Raw genomic sequence first — 17159 nt, forward strand, 5'->3', positions numbered from 1 at the left:
TTAGACTTGGGAACTAGTATTAAGATATTAGGTCTATTAAGCTGATATTGTAAACTTTGCATTCCTTGCCTGTAAACTTGCAGACCTGCCTGACTTTACAGGTAGTGCAAGTGAGTGGTCCTGAGGTAGCTGAGTAGCTGTTTATTGGAAATGAAGATAGGCTGCTGTTGGAGTGACTGCCATGGCTTTTTTTAAGATGTGGTCCTTTCAGCAGGCATGTTCCTGCTGTCATATTTATTGTATTTGTCACCAGGGGTGAACGCAGCTCAGATTGGTGCTGCTGTCGGAGCTCTGTCCTAGGCTTTGGAATGGGACTGATGCTGGACATAAACAGTTTATTTGTTAAATGAAATCTGAGGAATTGGCTTACTCTAATTTGTCTCATAGCATGGGTGAAAACTGTACGGACAGTGTTACCGCATATTTATGAATCATGCAGGCATGGCTTAATTTCTTGTTTATAACTCATGGAGGAATCAACACTGATACTCTGAAATGTAGCTTTTGTTGACATATATTTACTATATACTTTCTATAAATACTTTTGATTCCACACTTAATCTCCAAGTAGTTCTTGTTTAACACTGAAAATGACTGTTGTCTGGAGGGGTAGCCACATGGAGTTAAAATTTCTCCAGACTTCTGTGGATGGGCAGGCTGAGGGCAATACAGCACCTCAGTTCTATATGTTAAAGGCATTTTTCAGTTATCGATTCAACATCGAGTTCCACAAAGCTCTGAATTATTTGGTTGTCTTTTCTGTTTCTCTAAACACCCATGGGAATTTTGCCATCTAGACTATTTGTGGAAGACAAAATGCAACAGGCTGCCAAATGTGATGAAGTAAAACAAACTTCAAATATTTTTAGAATTTTAGTGTGAATTGTGTAGCTTGCGTAGGTTTGGGGACGTGTTAAGTCTGGTAATGTGAAACCTAATTGGTAGTGTGGGTCTTTTTCCCATTCAGTGCTAACTATCTGGAAAGCTGGGAAGAGTATTTTTTTCTGACAGTGTCACTGAACTCAGCAGTAGCATTCACTTCAGGGTACAGGCAGAATAAAACTATATTCCTATTATTGGATTATAGATTACAGTGTTTCAATTTTAAAACAAATTTAAAAGTTACTCTGCTGTTAATAGTACCAATTACAGCATAAAAATGATGTAAAACTATCAAAACTTTAAAATATTGTAATAAACAGGAATGACAATGTTACAGTCATTAAACCCATCAGAAGCAAGAAGCCTGCCACAATTGTACCAAAAGACAGCAGAGTTAAATGAGAAAAGTTAAATTATATCCTTGTCAATTGAATTGATAACCACAGATGAAGAGGACCAGATGGTAATTACTCAGAACTCCACAGTGGTACTACCAGCTCCAGACCAAAGTGTGGTGCCTGCATGTGAAAGGAGCCTTGATACCCAAGCACAGGAAATTGTACAGATGTGCGTTGTATTTCTAAGGGAGTCTTGGAGGCATATAGGGAACGGTGGGGTAAGTAAGTCTGACATCTGTGCTGGTTAAACTGAGAGGAACAGCAGTGCTGGTGATAAATAAGAAGTATTGTACAGAAGGTTTTGTGTGTTCTTTGGCAATGTCTACAAGCATGTCATGAATGGTCCTCCAGTTTACAGCGTACGTGGTTTTCCACAAGCTTTGCATAGGTCACTCTCAAAGATCCTTACACAAATTGAGTTTTGTCGGGATAAGGAGTTTTATATTTTGTCTTAATAATTTAACAGCAAGGAGGCCATAAATGGTCAGGTTTTCAATGACCCAGAGGGACCTGTGCTGCTGGGTGAATTCCTAAAACGTAGTGGAAAATAATGTGGTGACAATAATGTAGAATTATTCAAGACAGTGAAAAGAAAAATAAGCTGCAGAGTTCCAGAAGCATCTCTGGCATGTTTTGAGAGGTGATAATATGATAAATGAAATTCAGTGCTGACAAGTACCACATAATACACAGTCTCTAACTCAGTAGCACCTAGGAAAGAGATCTTCGTGGAGCTAGGGACAGCTATATACCATAGCTATATACCTGCAAAACCACATCATTAATCCAAAACACAAAGGAATTGTTGCATTTTTATAAGGAAATTGAAAAAAATCCAACCAACGAACTAATCAACCAAATAAAAACTGAAAAAGGAACATTGTTTTTTCCACTACAGGAGTTCACATATTATCTCATATATTCAGTGTGTGCCTCAAATCTTTGATTTAAACATTCATGGTCTTGGAGCTCCTGCAGGATTTGCTAAAGGGGCTGAGTGACCTGGTGAAGGGCTGATGAAAAATGGCAGAGTCACACTTCTAGAGCAGATTCTCCTCATTCTTGTTGCTGGAGACATCTGTCAGCAGCCAGCTAAATGTCTACAGCATGATCTTGGCATGGTCTGCCAAGTAGTACAAACAACTGCAAGGTGAATTTGTTCCAGGTTGAATCCCTGGCAGGAAAACAACAGTGAAATAATCTCACAGGAATTAAGGGATATTTCTCTAGGAAGATGACACAGCTGACAGCTCAGCTGAGCTGCATTTACATCAAAGCAGGCAGCACTGGAAACAGACAGAAGGAGCTGGAAGCTACTGTGCTGCTGGAAATCTATGACCTAGCTGCCACTACTGGAATTTGATGGGACGAATCCCATGACAGAGTGCTACTGTTGATGGCTACAGGCTGTTTAGCAGGGACAGGGGAGAAAGGAAAGGTGGTCGGGCTGCCCTCTACACCAACAGCTGGATTGAGTGTGGAGACAGACATGCCCAGGTCAAAAGCCTGGGACAAGAACCAGAGACCAAGGAGCAAAGAGAAACTTGTGTTGGTGCCTACAGGCCCCGGATCAAGGGGAGCCTATTGACAAAGCCTTCTTATTCCAGCCACAGGAGGCACTGTGCTCACAGGCTCTTGTCCTGCAGGAAGACTTGAACCACCCTGAAATCTGCTGGGAAAGTTGCACGGTGGCTTTAGACAATCGAGGAGACTCCTGAAATGCATGCAGGATAACTTCCTGACCTACGTAATAGCCAGCCCTACCAGAGAGGATGTGATATTAGACCTGGTGGTCACCTGCACAAGCAGGCGATTCTGGGATGTCAATATTGGAGGCATCCTCGGCAGCAGTGATCATGTGCTGGTGGAGTTTGCAGTCCTGAGACCTGGGTCAGGTCAGCAGTAAAGTTAGGCCCCTCAAATTTAGGAAAGCGAACTTCAGGAAAGCCAACTTTCAGCTCTTCAATGAGTTACTAAATAGGACCCTCTCTGAAAGTGCCCTCAGGGACAAGGAAGCAGTACAGACCTGGTAGATCTTTAGGGACACCTTCCACAGAGTGCAAGAGATTGAGCTTTCCAGGAGCAAGAAATGGGGCAAAGAAGGCAAGACACTGGCGTGGCTGAGTTGGGGCATGCTGGTTAAACTAAAGGGCAAGAAAGAAACGCATGGGTAGTGGAAGCAGGAGCAGGTGTCCTGGGAAGAGTATAGGGATACAGTCTGGCTGTATAGAGATGAAGTGAGTTAGGCCAAGGCAAAGCTGGAGCCCAGATTGTTAAGGGATGCAAAGAACAAGAAGGGCCCCTGTAGATACCTCACCCAGAAAAGGAAGGTCAAAGAAAACTGGACCACTCATGTCAACCAAGGCTGACACACCGGTAACAACAGCTGAAGGGAAGGCTGAGGTATGTGGCAATGTTTCTGCCTCAGTCTTCACTGAGTGCCTCTCTTCCCACACGTCTCGAGTGAGTGGACCACAAGACAGGAACTAGGGAGCAACATGCTTCCCAATGTTAGCGCAGATCAGGTTTGAGACCACGTGAGGAATCTGATTGTGCATGAGTCTATGGGATCCCAGGAGATGCATCCCGGAGTCCTGCTGGAATTGGCTGATGTAGTTGCCAAGCCATTCCCCATGATACTTGAAAAGTCAGGTGAAGTTCCAGGTGACTGGAAAAAGGGAAGTACAGTGCCCATCTTTAAAAACAGTAGAAAGGAGGATCCTGGGAACTACCAACCTCTCAGCCTGACCTCTGTGCCTAGGAAAATCATAGAGCAGATTGGCCTGGAAGCTCTGCTAAGACACATGGAGGACAGGGAGGCGATTTGAGACAGCCAGCACAGCTTCATCAAGGGCAACTCCTGCCTGACCAACCCAGTGGCCTTCTACGATGGAGTGACTACATCAGTGGGCAAGGGAAGGGCTACAGATGTCATTTACCTGGACTATGGTAAAATCTCTGACAGGGTCCCGAACAACAACCTTTTCTGAATTGGAGGGAGATGGATTTGATGGATGAACTGCTGTGGCTAAGGAATTGTTTGGATCGTCACATCCAGAGGGTAATGGTCAATGCCTCAATGTCTAGATGGACATTGGTGACAAGTGGAGTCCCTCAGAGGTCCATGTTGGGACCAGTGTTATTTAATATCTTCTTAATGACATAGACAAAGGGATTGAGTGCACCCTCAGCAAATTTGGACATGTCACCAAGCTGAGTGGTGTAGTTGACACACCTGAAGGATGTGATGCCATCCAGAGGGACATGGACAAACTTGAGATGTGGGCCCAAGGGAATCTCCTGAGATGTAACAAAACCAAGTGAAAGATGCTGCACCTGGGTCAGGGCAACCCCTGGTGCCAATACATGCTGGGGAACAGACAGCTCCCCATCCATGGAAACATTCAAGGTCAGGTTGGACAGAACTCTAAGCAACCTGATCTAGTTCAAGATGTCCCTGCTCATTGCAGGAGGGATTGCACTAGATGACCTTTAAAGATCCCTTCCTTCCCAAAGCATGATCTTCAGTGTTTGGCATTTTTTTTTTTCCAATTCATTATGGCTGTGGAATGAATTCTCAGCTTAAGGTCACCAATACCCAAAGTTAATTCTAGTGGCCTTCCTGAATAAGGGCAGTGAAAGGTGTAGGGTAACACTGAATATGAACCTCAAACCAAACACACTGTTTTCATTATTTTTAGAATAAGAAATCCATTCTCCTGGGTATATGCCTTCTTTTGCTTGCCTGGCTCAAGAATGGTGACTCAACCACTTCACTGGGCAGCCTGTTTCAGTGCTTGACAAAAATTTTATTTTTTTTTCTTTAGTTGATTCATGTTCATCAGGCTTAACCTTATTTGCACATACAATGAGATGACACACATATCAAAGAAGGGAGCAAAGCTGTCTCTTGCTAGGTAAGTTGTTGGAGTAAGCCCCCGACAGTAAGTAACCTGGAATAAGTTGCCCAGAGAAGCTGTGGATGCCCCACAACTGGAGGTGTTCAAGGCCAGGCTGGATGGAGCTCTGAGCAATGTGGTCTAGTGAAAGGTGTCCCTGCCTATGGCAGCGGGGTTGGAACTTGATGATCTTTGTGTCCCTTCCAACCCAAACCATTCTGTGATTCTAAGTAATAATTTTAAATTGTACTGACACACAATTTATGGATCTTTATGTTCAGGAGCATGAAAGAGTGAAGAAATGTTCCAAGATTTTATGCTGAGAAGAGGGAGACCAGGCTGTGCCCACCTTGTCACCAGCTCCTGGCTGCTGTTAGCTGTATATAGTGCATTTAGCGCCTGCTCTGTCCTTCCCTGGCAGTGCAGGCACTGCAGCTCACTAGCAAAGCTGTTGGGGGAACCAGTACTGCGTCGCTTAGGCTTAGAACAAAAGCCAAGAGGGTGAGGAATGGGGCTCTAAACTGAGTGTTTATTTCCATAATCTAACCTTCCCCTGGAATTTAGGCTGCTCTGGATTAGCCTAAAGAGCCTCATTCATGTGATGATAGGATGTGTTCTGTACCTTCTGGGTTCATCTATGTTGTCTGTTGAACCAAGAGCTCTTCCTGCCTTGCAAGAAAAACAAGGGGACGGGTGAGTCAAAAGTTTTTGGTGGTTTGAGTAGGACCTTCCTTCACTGTTCTTTAAATGAAGAGCCCTTGGGTATTATTTAACCACACATCGTAATACCAGAATTAACAGGTTGTTTGGGTATTTTTAACTAGTAATTTCTTTGTTAAGTTTTTTACCCAGCTTCTCTAAGTGTCTCTTATCATGGTAAAGACCATTTAGATGCCATGCACTTGCATGAAGAGCTTAGCTAGAGAGGTACAACTGCAGAGAGAAGGCAGGGAAGGAACAGAGAGGCACAACCTGTGGCACTGCTGGATGTGAAAAGTGCATTTTACTGCAAGAAGTCAAGGGCAAATCAGATCCTTTGCTCTCATTTTCATATCTTGACAGTAGAAGCAATATAACTCATCCATTAATTTATTTATTTTTTTGACACTGATTAATTCCTGTTTAATTATAAAGTCACACACTTCAGCTTCCATCAGCAATTAGTTTTGAATATATATTCAATACTTCTGTTGTTATTTTTTCAGAATCTGAAACTGTTTGCCTTATTGTTTTCATTTGAATTTCATCATTAATCTCAGTTCTCCTCTGTTTTAAATAGGGACAGATTTTTCCCTTTGGTACCACCTCTTTCCCATCTGCTTATTCATCCCACCTGTTTGGAGAGCTTATGCTCCCAAGAGAGAAGTCACTAAAGCTGAACTTTCATCTGAACTCTCTCAAAGCTCTTTGCCGAGGAGCTCCCTGTCTTTCCATGGGTTGTTGTCTTACCTCCTGTGGTCCCTCTACCATTTCTCAGCCAGCTGGTTAGAGAAGGACTCAATGCCATCTGCTATTTTTTCCTAATGGCAAGGAAAGATCTTGAACTAATTCCGTATGGCTTTTTATAGAGCTAAGATTGTGATGGTCTTAATATGCTGAACTGGAAGTTTAAAAGCAGGGGCTGCCCTTACTCGATCTGTTTGGGGCTGGTTACTATATACACAAAGGAGGGACAAACTGAAGCTGGCTGGGTCAAGGATGAACACTCTCAGGGCTACAGGCTTTGGCTTACTTTTTTGTTTTTCTTGGGCTGTTTGATTTTTTGTTTTGTTGGGCTTTGGGGGTTTTTTTGTTTGTTTGTTTGTTTGCTTGCTTGGGGTTGGGGGTTTTTTTGTGTGGTGGTGTTTTGTTGTTGTTGTTTGGGGTTTGTTGGTTGGTTGGTTGGTTGGCTAGGTGTTTTTTTTATGGGATATATAGTTATCCCCTGTGGTAAGAATATTTGCCAAGCAATAAATTCTTCAAGTGCTTATTCAGGTAAAGCTGTTGAAGCCAATGAGGGTTTTGTCATGGTGAGGGTTGATTAAATGGCTGAATAACAAGAATGCAGGTTCTGATTAATGGTATCCCACTGAAGAAGCTCCTTGATTCTCTTCCACTTGTGAAAAATGTGGTGTTTCTCTAGATGGAAAATAAAGTGTATTTAAAGTCATTTCAAATGACTGACTAAAGAGTAGCTCAAGCAGTATTTTAATGATGCAATTTGTTTTGTAACAGGAATAAGTGTTCGGAAATCAGAATTTGCAGACTAATACAAGAAATATTTTAAAAAGAATTAAATGGAAGACTCTGTATTGACTTAGAACTCTGGAATCATTAAGGCTGGAAAGAACTTCTAAGATCGAGTCCAATTGTTAACCCAGCACTGCCAAGCCCACCATTAATCCCAGTGATTTTTAACAAATCTGGACTTGCATGAGCTTCGCTATACAGATGCACAATACAAGTGTGTTTCCTTAACTATTGTGTGTGCAAATCAAAGCAGCTCTGTGCCTGAATTAGTCCTCGGACTCTTGATAACATTATTGAAACCATAGTGGAAATGTCAGATGGTTACCATAAGGTAAATTTCTATGTCACTGGAGACAGTGGGCTTTTTTGCCTTGGACTGAAAAAAATATATTTCATATTTTTTCTCCAGTTTATCTTTAAGAGTGCTCTTGTATATTTGACATTGTGCTTTTTAAAAAAAAAAAAAAAAGTTTAAAGACTTTTCTTGCCTCTCCTTTTGTCCACTTATAGAATGAGACTGGGTGCAAAAGGGATAGTTTTGAGACCTCCAGTTTCACTCAGATTTAATCAATATCTCTGTGCTGCAGTGTGCCACATCTGAAAGCTCAGCAGGTTTGTCCAAGCAAGAACTGCAGAATTTAATCCTGAGTCACTAATAGTATTTATTCTTAAAAAATCAAATGAGCTCCAATGTCTATCATCACATGTTTTTAACTGCTGGCTGGAGCTGTAAATGGGCTATCAGTTCAGTGTAGCCTTATCTGTTGTATCTTGCTGTGCCCCTGCTTCACAGGTGTGCTGTCCATCTCGTAGGTAGGAATAGGATGCTGATTTGTCTCAGTAGAAGTTTAAAAGGATTGCAATATGGATGTTTAACAAACATCCTCAGTCAGAAGTGATCATGAAGTCCTTACTAGCTCACTAAAGAGGGAACTGCTGGCAATGTATGCATCATGATTTCTTTAGGAGAGCAAAATTAGTTGGTATTAGTTTTAGTCCACAGAAGCACAAATTAGAGACATAAATCAAAATCTGACTGTTTGAAGGGAGAGACTTGGCTTTTTTTTATTTTATCAGAGGGACAGCTGAATCTTAGCTTATTTCCTCAGCTTCACCTAGTTTATTGGTGTGCTTTGTGAAGGTGAGAGGCCAGAAGGCCCAGGAACCCGGTGCCAGGGAGGAAGCCAGCCTTGGCAAACCTTTTGTTGTGCTGCTGCCTCTGCAGTCATGCAGTGTGCCTGTAGTATGCTAGGAATGGCCCAGAAAAAGCAGAATTACGTTATCTGGAAAGTACCAGTAATGCTTAAAGCTATGAAAGATTTGCCTGGCAGCTTTTGTAAAGCTATTCAGAAAAGATATTTTAGGACAGCTATTACATCAAGGTTAAAATGATTCCCTGCCAGCACCAGCAAAAAGATGAGGGGTTACTTTATGCATCTCACGCTAGTGATGGGCCCCACAAATACATTGTTGGCCACCTCCCCTCCCAGGATATGGTTCCAGGCCTCCATTTTCATGCCAGTTGGTCAAAACCACAATTGTTTTAAAAGCTCTTTAAGACTGCAATTGCAGCAGTGCAGCACAGGCAGAAGCTCGGAGGAGTGGTAGCTGTGCAGTGTAGGAAATTATCTTCAAGTGAAATGTGTGCCATGAGTAACAATATCATGCCACAGAGCACAGGCTAATCCAGAGCTACAACAATAGCAATCCCGGACAACTGGGTGTTCCAAACCCATTTTTTTGTCACTTCCTCATCCTCTCCTCCATCCCAGAGCTCCAGCCTTCCTGCCTGCATGCTTGCTGCCACTGGCAGGTGCTCTGCCTTTCTGCTCCTGTGTCCTTGGGTGGTAGGGAGTGATGCTCACACCTGTCTGAGTGTCCGTGACCTGCCCCAGTGTCACTGCTCAGCATGAAGCTTCTCTGTGGGGAAATTATTACTCACTTATCTCCACAATAACTGTGCCATTGTGCAGATATTTTTATGTTGTTTCTCTTTCTGATCAAACACTGAAATAGACTGCTAAGATTACAAAGAGTTCTCTCCAGCTGTTTCAAATGGAAATAGCAATTATGGATGTTACACAGTAAATGCTTTCCTAGCCAGTTATCCATGCATGAGTTATGAAATTCAATTAGAAGAATAATAGTCTTACTTTGGTTTTAATTATTACCTCTGCAATGCAGCTCTTCTAAAGAACATTGTTCTGGTAGTTCCATGTAACCTAAGCAGTAAAGCTCCTCCACTGATGGAGTGGCTTCCTCCTGCGTGTGTTTCAAGAGGCAGTGAGCAGCCTGGGGTGTCTGCCCATTGCTGATGGATGTGATTCTCTCTCAGCTGTTGGTCTTCCTGCCATGCACTTGCAGAAGTATCAGCTGCAAAGGCACTTGTGATGAGATTTTTCAGTCTTCACTGACCAGATTCTGCAATGTCACACAGGCAGAGGACAATGTGAGAGCACAGAAACATGCTCTCAAATAACAAGTTTGCTCAAACTTTTTTAAGCTTGAGTGTCATCTTTGCACTCCTGTATCACGCAAGTGCTTGTGTCAAACTGACAATGGAAATCTTTCATCACCTTGGCAGGGAGGTTTCATTTCACAGAATTCACAGAATCACAAAGTTGGAAGAGACCTTCAAGATTATTGAGCCCAACCCATGTCCTAACACCTCAACTAAACAATGGCACTGATTGCCACATCCACATTTCTTTAAACACATCCAGGGATGGTGACTCCACCACCTCACCAGGCAGACCATTCCAGTACTCCATCACTCTTTCTGTAAAAACCTTTTTCCTACTATCCAGCCTATATTTCCCTTCATGCAGCCTGAGACAGTGACCTCTCATTCCACCAGTTCCTGCCTGGAGAAAGAGACCAACCCCCAGCTGTCCACAGCCACCCTTCAGGAAGTTGTAGAGAGTGATAAGGTCACCTCTGAGTCTCCTCTTCTCCAGGCTAAATAACCCCAGCTCCCTCAGTCATTCTTCACATGGCTTGTGTTCCAAGTCCCTCACCAGCCTTGTTCCCTCCTCTGGACATGCTCAAGCATCTCAACGTCCTTCCTAAACTGAGGGGCCCAGAACTGGACCCAGCACTCGAGGTGTGCCCTCACCAGTGCCGAGTATAGGGGAAGAATGACCTCCCTGCTCCTGCTGGCCACACCATTCCTGATCCAGGCCAGGATGCCACTGGCCCTCTTGGCCACCTGGGCACACTGCTGGCACCTTCTCAGCTGCTGTCACCAGCGCCCCCAGGTCCCTTTCCTCCTGGGCACTGTGTGATCACACCGTCCCCAGCCTATAACGCTGCAGGGGGTTATTGTGGCCAAAGTGCAGGACTCGGCACTTGGACTTATTAAACATCATCCTATTGGACTCTGTTCATCCATCCAACCATTCCAGGTCTCTCTGCAGAGCCATCCTACCTTCCAACAGATTGACACACTCCCAGCTTAGTGTCATCCACAAATTTACTCACTCACACCCATATTTAGGTCACTTAATCCTGATGGGAGAAGAGATTCATTACCAGGTGAGAACATCTAAACTCAGGCATCAATGTGTGAGTTCAGTTCACCCCAGTCCATGGAGATATATTCTGTATAATTATAGAATCTAGAAATAATTAAACCTTCTAAACCCAGGGTTCAGTAGCCTAAAAGCAATTTAATCTAAAAATAAAAAAATCTAATGCTATTTTAGGTGTTGTGGAGTATCCCAGTTGGCATCCAGTTGCTTCACCAAAAAGAACGTGAGCTTTCTGCATCTTGCATCACATCTACCACTCCTGTGCAGACGTCTCATCTGCCCTGGGGTATCAAATGACAGGAAGAGCCAACATTAAAGAGCTGAAGCCCATCTGTGCTGGTAGGGATCTGATTCCTCCTCCAGGCTCCCTTGACTGCATCAAACAGATCTCTGCTGATTAAAGAAGGAGCCAAGATACTAAATTTTAAGATAATATACAAGCCTGACTCACCAAAATACAGCTATCTCACTGGAAAAATAACAAGATTTGGGAACTGAAAGTGACAACTAGGTGATTTATGGGTGCACCTGTCTCTAGTTCATCCTTCTCTGACCTCCCCAAATGACAATATAGCTTACAGGGTGATGATTATTTAAAGAGAGTTTTTAACAGTCCCTCTTGTTGTAACTGCACCCTGATGTGAAAGAGGCTTGAGAATCCCTTGTCACCTAGACAAGGATGCCACAAATGTGTTCAACTAGGGATTCAGAAGCAAAGTATGACAGGAGACAAGAAGTAGACTTAAAATTAAGTCTTTCCCTTGCAAGGTGAAAGAGGTGAGAAACTGTCTCTGGGAAATTCACCAGAGAATTTTTTTTTTCTTTTTTTTTTTTTTGTGCTCAGAATAAAACATTTGGATTTGACTAATTGCATCTATGGCCAGCATCTGAGGAGATGGAAATTTTACCACAGAAAGAGAGCTCCAGGGCAGATTTAGCCAGAGAGAAACAACTGGGTGGGAGTTCACAAGATTGACTTTTTGGACTTGGCTGCCCAAGAGGCTTATGATTGCCTATTATGATCTAGACTTTTTTTTTCTGTCTGTGTCAACACTTGAGGGAAGCGATAGGTAAAATGGGATGGAAAGTAAGTCCTCTAATCAGTAAGTTGAAAAGCATTCTCTTTTCAACAGGAAAATATTCTCTTTCCCTCAATCTTCTCTTGGAAGTGATACCAAAGCAAAGTAAGAAAGGTTGAACAGCTACAGAAAATCTGAATAATTAAGATTTGTTTAAATTTTGGCTACTAGTTAGTAGCTGTAGTTGTCATCCTTCTAATAATCTAACTATCAAGTGGTATAATTTTCTAGAATTTTCAGAAAAGTACTCCTGGGCCATTCCTGGCAGACATTTGACTAACCTGATTTTCAAGACCAGCCAAGAGGTGCAGTCTTCATTTTACTGATGTGAGGCGCAGAGTGTCACAGGTGCTGGGTGCAAGGGTGACAGCAGGTTTGCACAGTTTGCTTTTGTGCAGCCTCTGGTTGAAGCTCCTAGTCAGATGATTACACAGCTCTAGCACAAACACTGGGGACACTCCAAATCCCATTAAGCCCAATAAGATTATATTGAAAAATATATGCAAGCACATTGCTGAATGACAACAACAACTGGGTTTGAGCAAGAGGTGGCATTACTTGACACCCTTCCATATCCTTGGTACCTCACTAGACTGAGACTTACATGGCAAGAAGTTGCTCCAACCCCTTATGAGCCAACGAGTTCCAGAGTTGAGTGTCTTCTGAGTTAAACTGTGCTTCTTAGCAAGATTAAAGGGCAAATGCTCATTTAAAGAAAAAAAAAAAAAAAATAGCACAGATAGGCAGACACCCTACTCCCATCCCCACGACATTTCAAAACGTTTGTAAACTGAAAGGTGCGAGTGTGTGACTCACTTGGCGGGCACAGATACTGCAGCCATCTATGCTGAAGAAGGACCACATGGAAGAGAACTGCTTTGGCATGTTGTTTTTTCCAAACTATATCACTGTGAAGACTGGACAAGAATGTACTTACTCCTCAAAACTGGAATGAGAGCCGGCAAACAGAGCTATATCCAGCAAAGTTTTATAGACTCAGAATTATCTCCAGCATCTGTGCAGGAAACATGAGAAAGGACATTCATGCAGTGATTTAAGATGTTGTTAATGAGGATAAGGTTGCCTCTAACAACTCTTTTCAGCTTCCCCATGCACATTCAAGCTATTCCATAATTTTAAGCCCTTCTTATGAACACCAAACTTCTATGGGATCTCTCCTAAAAGCTACCACCTAATGGGTCTCATGAGCTCTGACACACCTGTACAAGCAGGAAAACTTGTCTAAGAGCATCCTCTTTGAGTGGCCATGATTATCTTCTATGATAAAAAAAAAAAATATAGCCTCAGTTGTCATTTGAAAGGGACAATTTCTACAAAACTACTTATCTTGCAGTGTTTTAAAGGTTTTCTCCTGCACTTCTACCTTAACATCTGGCTATGCTGAATAGAAGAAGCTCCTTTAATAAGGATCTTTGATTTGTTTGTTCTTAAGTACAGCTCTGAAAACACCAGAATTCTTATCTGCTACTTAAGAAATATGTAATAAACAACAGAAGCAAAACTTGCATACATCTAGGCTTGTTGCCTGTAATATTTATCTTTTAATTTAAATTCAGCAGTGAGTAATTGTGCCATATTACTTAGGAGAGTGCCTTGCCAGCCGTTGCTAATCACTCTTCCTAAATGTAACAGATATCCATGGTCCAACAAATTGTAAGCCAATCTTCAGGTTCAGTGAAAGGCAATATCCTGAAAGAAAAATCACTTTGGCAGTTTGTGACCAGCAACTTGAGTTACAGTCTTGGTACTCTCAGCATCACACTGTTTCATTTAAGAAACATGACCACATATTTTTAAAATGAGGACTGGTTTTTTATTTCATTGCAGAAGCCAAGTGAAAAATCATAAAGATAGCAAGAGAGCAACAGTCTGCCTCATCCAGAGGAGGAAAAAACAGAATGTAGCTGTTACGTGTAAGAAAGAAATAATTATATATAATATATATAATGGTTTGTATGATATATATAAACAAATTATAGAATTGGGCTGATGGTTGTTTAATAAGAGACTTGTGTACTTATTCCATTGCTCTGATCTCTGGACACAAATGGGGTATTTATTTTTTTCCATTGTGAGTACCAATTTATCAGAAACATTAAAATGCCTGGTGTTCCCTGTCTCTGGAAACATCCCTTTCCTATACTTAGGGCTCTAAAGCATTGCTGAAAGGTGGCACAGAAGTGAAGCAAAGGCCAGGGGCTGTCTTATTTTGTGTCTCCCTCAGAGACAGGAAGGAAGAATTGGTGACCCTGCAGGCCCTGCCCTTGCTGGCAGAGCTGGCTCAGCTCAGTACCTGGGATTAACCCAAACAGTGCCCAGCAGGCACAGGGAGAACCTGCTCTGGTTTTTAATCCAGGGGAACAAAACAATAGGCCTTTTGGTAGAGCCAAAATAACTCAGGAAAAAGCATTTAGGAAATGCCTCGGCAGACAAGGCAGGGCTGGAGCCAGCTAAGTCAGGTGAGTGCACAGAACGGGAGAGACGAGCTTTCTTTATCCTTTCCCACCATGACACCCAGAGCCAGACAGGTTATTTCTGAACTGCTGAACTAATTAGCTCAGGCTTAGTTTCAAATGAGCCATGAGACCATCTCAAGTCAAGTGTCAAAATTCCAATCACTCGATTGACTCCAATCCCTAGGCCTGACCTACTCAGCTCTCTGTGAAGCAGGAGGGGACAGCCTGAAATGAGCACCTGGGTTGGTTCCCACAGGCTCAAGGGTTTTTCCACAACACAGAGCCACCAACAATCCAGGTCTTGGGGAGCTTGGCAGGGTAGCACCCATTTATTCACCCAACTCCACATCAAAGAGTGGATGCCCTTGGTGCTCCCACTGCTGCAAGCAGAAGTTTTGCTCCCCATGGCTGTGCCTGCCTCCCCAGTCACCTCTCAGCCTTTATGTGGCCCTGGCACTCACTGGCTGTGACATCACTGAGCTTGGTAAACCTCTCCCCACAGGAGAGGGGTCTTCTCCTGGAAAGTGTCTGTGTGTGCCACAGTGGCTGACCAGCACCCAAGGGCGAGGAAACAGTGGCACTGCGTGGTGGGAAGCAGTGGGAAGAGGAACAGAAGTGAAGAAGGAAGATGAGACACATTCTCGTTTCCATTCACTATTCCGTGCTGGCACAGAAGCTCCCACCCTACCAAGAGTCCTGCAGCTGCTTCATTTAAATCAATCAGTGTGGAATTCACGTGCCAGGAATTAAGTCTGTGGTTTGAGGGCTTGTTCTGCGCAGAAGTGCTGCAGCCCCTTTGCCAGCCAGATTCAGTACAGATACAACATATTTGCATTGTACATTGACAGCAATAGAGATGTTGAGAAGTCACCTCACTTGTCCATTTCTTCCCCAACCTCCCTCTTACTCTGCTGTGTTTCCAGAACACTATCCTCATTTCTTGGCTAGAAAAGTCCACTGGCACAGTTTTAAATGAGCAAAGTCTCTTTTCACAGGAACAGCAGCTTCTTTTTTCTTTCTTTTTTTTTTTTTAACCCTCTCCCTACTTTAAAGGCCTGCATTTTGACCTCTGACCAGGTGCCCAATCATTTGCCATGTATATTGTGGCATTTCTAGAGCAAGAGGACAGTGGCTAAGTCAGTCTGCCTTTTCTGCTCGGCTGTCGGACCAGTCATACCACCTCACCCAGGTGGCTTGAGACTCCAGGCACCAGGATCACTGGTTCTCTATGGAATGAGAACTGTAGTTTCCTGATGGAAAGCCATGACTAAAAATTGTCAAAATGTAATTTTAAAAACCTGAAAGGGCACTACTTATTGTACCTACAATGCAACCTCGCCTCAGCAGACCAGAGACTCCAGCCCTCCTAAGCCTGCTGAATTGGTACCTCAGCAACTGCATTATTCATTTTCACTTTCTACTGTCAGTGATTTCTTATTGGATCACATAGTGTTTAGTTTTCCTCAGTAGTGCCATTTTCACTTTCTACTGTCAGTGATTTCTTATTGGATCACATAGTGTTTAGTTTTCCTCAGTAGTGACCATGTCTGTTTGCCTGTGAAGCACTCAGCGTAGTGAGCTTGCCACAGCCAAGTGTCCTTTCATCCCATGCAGCTGTCACATCTGGACAGGGATTTCCTCCTTCAGACACAAGACAGAGGGAGGCGATGAATCCTTTCCATTACAGACTTTAATATACACGTGCTGTAACGCCTCTGATTCAAAGCCTCCTGGGCAGCGGGACACATCTGTGCTGGAATGGAAACACAGTCCTGTTAGAATAAAGCTCACTATAGAAACTAAGCTACCTAACTCCATTATTTTATTTCACTAAGCCAGCACCCCAAGTTCTAATTTGACAGAGGTCCCAGTGGTACACATGTAGCCCATGACTCAAGCACAGGTAGCCATAACCATCACGTAATGCCTGTTCAAATCATGAATGTGCCTATAAGCTTATGTTTGACCTTGGTCCCCAAATGTGAATTCCTTTGCATCTGATGTGGATGTGATCTAAGTAGTTCCTCCTTCAGTTAAACATGGCCTGGAAAGCAGCTGTTTAATAATCTGCATATGCATTTAGGGGTCTTCACATTTAAGGTTATTTCTTATTTTAAAAGAGCCTGTAAGTGTTTATCTATCACAGGGTGCAACTCTTTCCAAGTAACTATTCCTGCATCCTGGAGCTTCCCAGCCTCCTTCCACAACTTCTCCTAAAATCTTTTGACTTTACTATATAGAAGGATGCTGAAAGTGTTGGGAATAATGTGTTTCCTTATTTCAGTGTGCTTCAGGTGCATAACCCACGTGGAATAGCCCCACTGTCCCATTCAGTGACTATTCATACATCTAACAGAAACCAAGTTTAGGTTGAAATACATATATCCATATGCATGTACATGGACAACACACACACACACACACACACACATCTTTAAGAAAGGGCTGCACAAAGTCTTTGACACACATGAGGGAATAGCAGAAAGCTGTGTCAGGAGAGGTTTAGGCTGAACATTAGGCATGGGTTTTTCATGGCACCAAGCCTGTCAGATTTCAAGAAGTGTTTGGACAATGCGCTCAGGCACATGGTGTGACTCCTGGGGCTGTTCTGTGCAGGGCCAGCAGTTGGAATTCAAAGATACTTGTGGGTCTCTATCCAAGATCT

Source organism: Hirundo rustica, chromosome 2, assembly GCF_015227805.2.
Source record: "Hirundo rustica isolate bHirRus1 chromosome 2, bHirRus1.pri.v3, whole genome shotgun sequence".
Taxonomy (NCBI): Eukaryota; Metazoa; Chordata; class Aves; order Passeriformes; family Hirundinidae; genus Hirundo; species Hirundo rustica.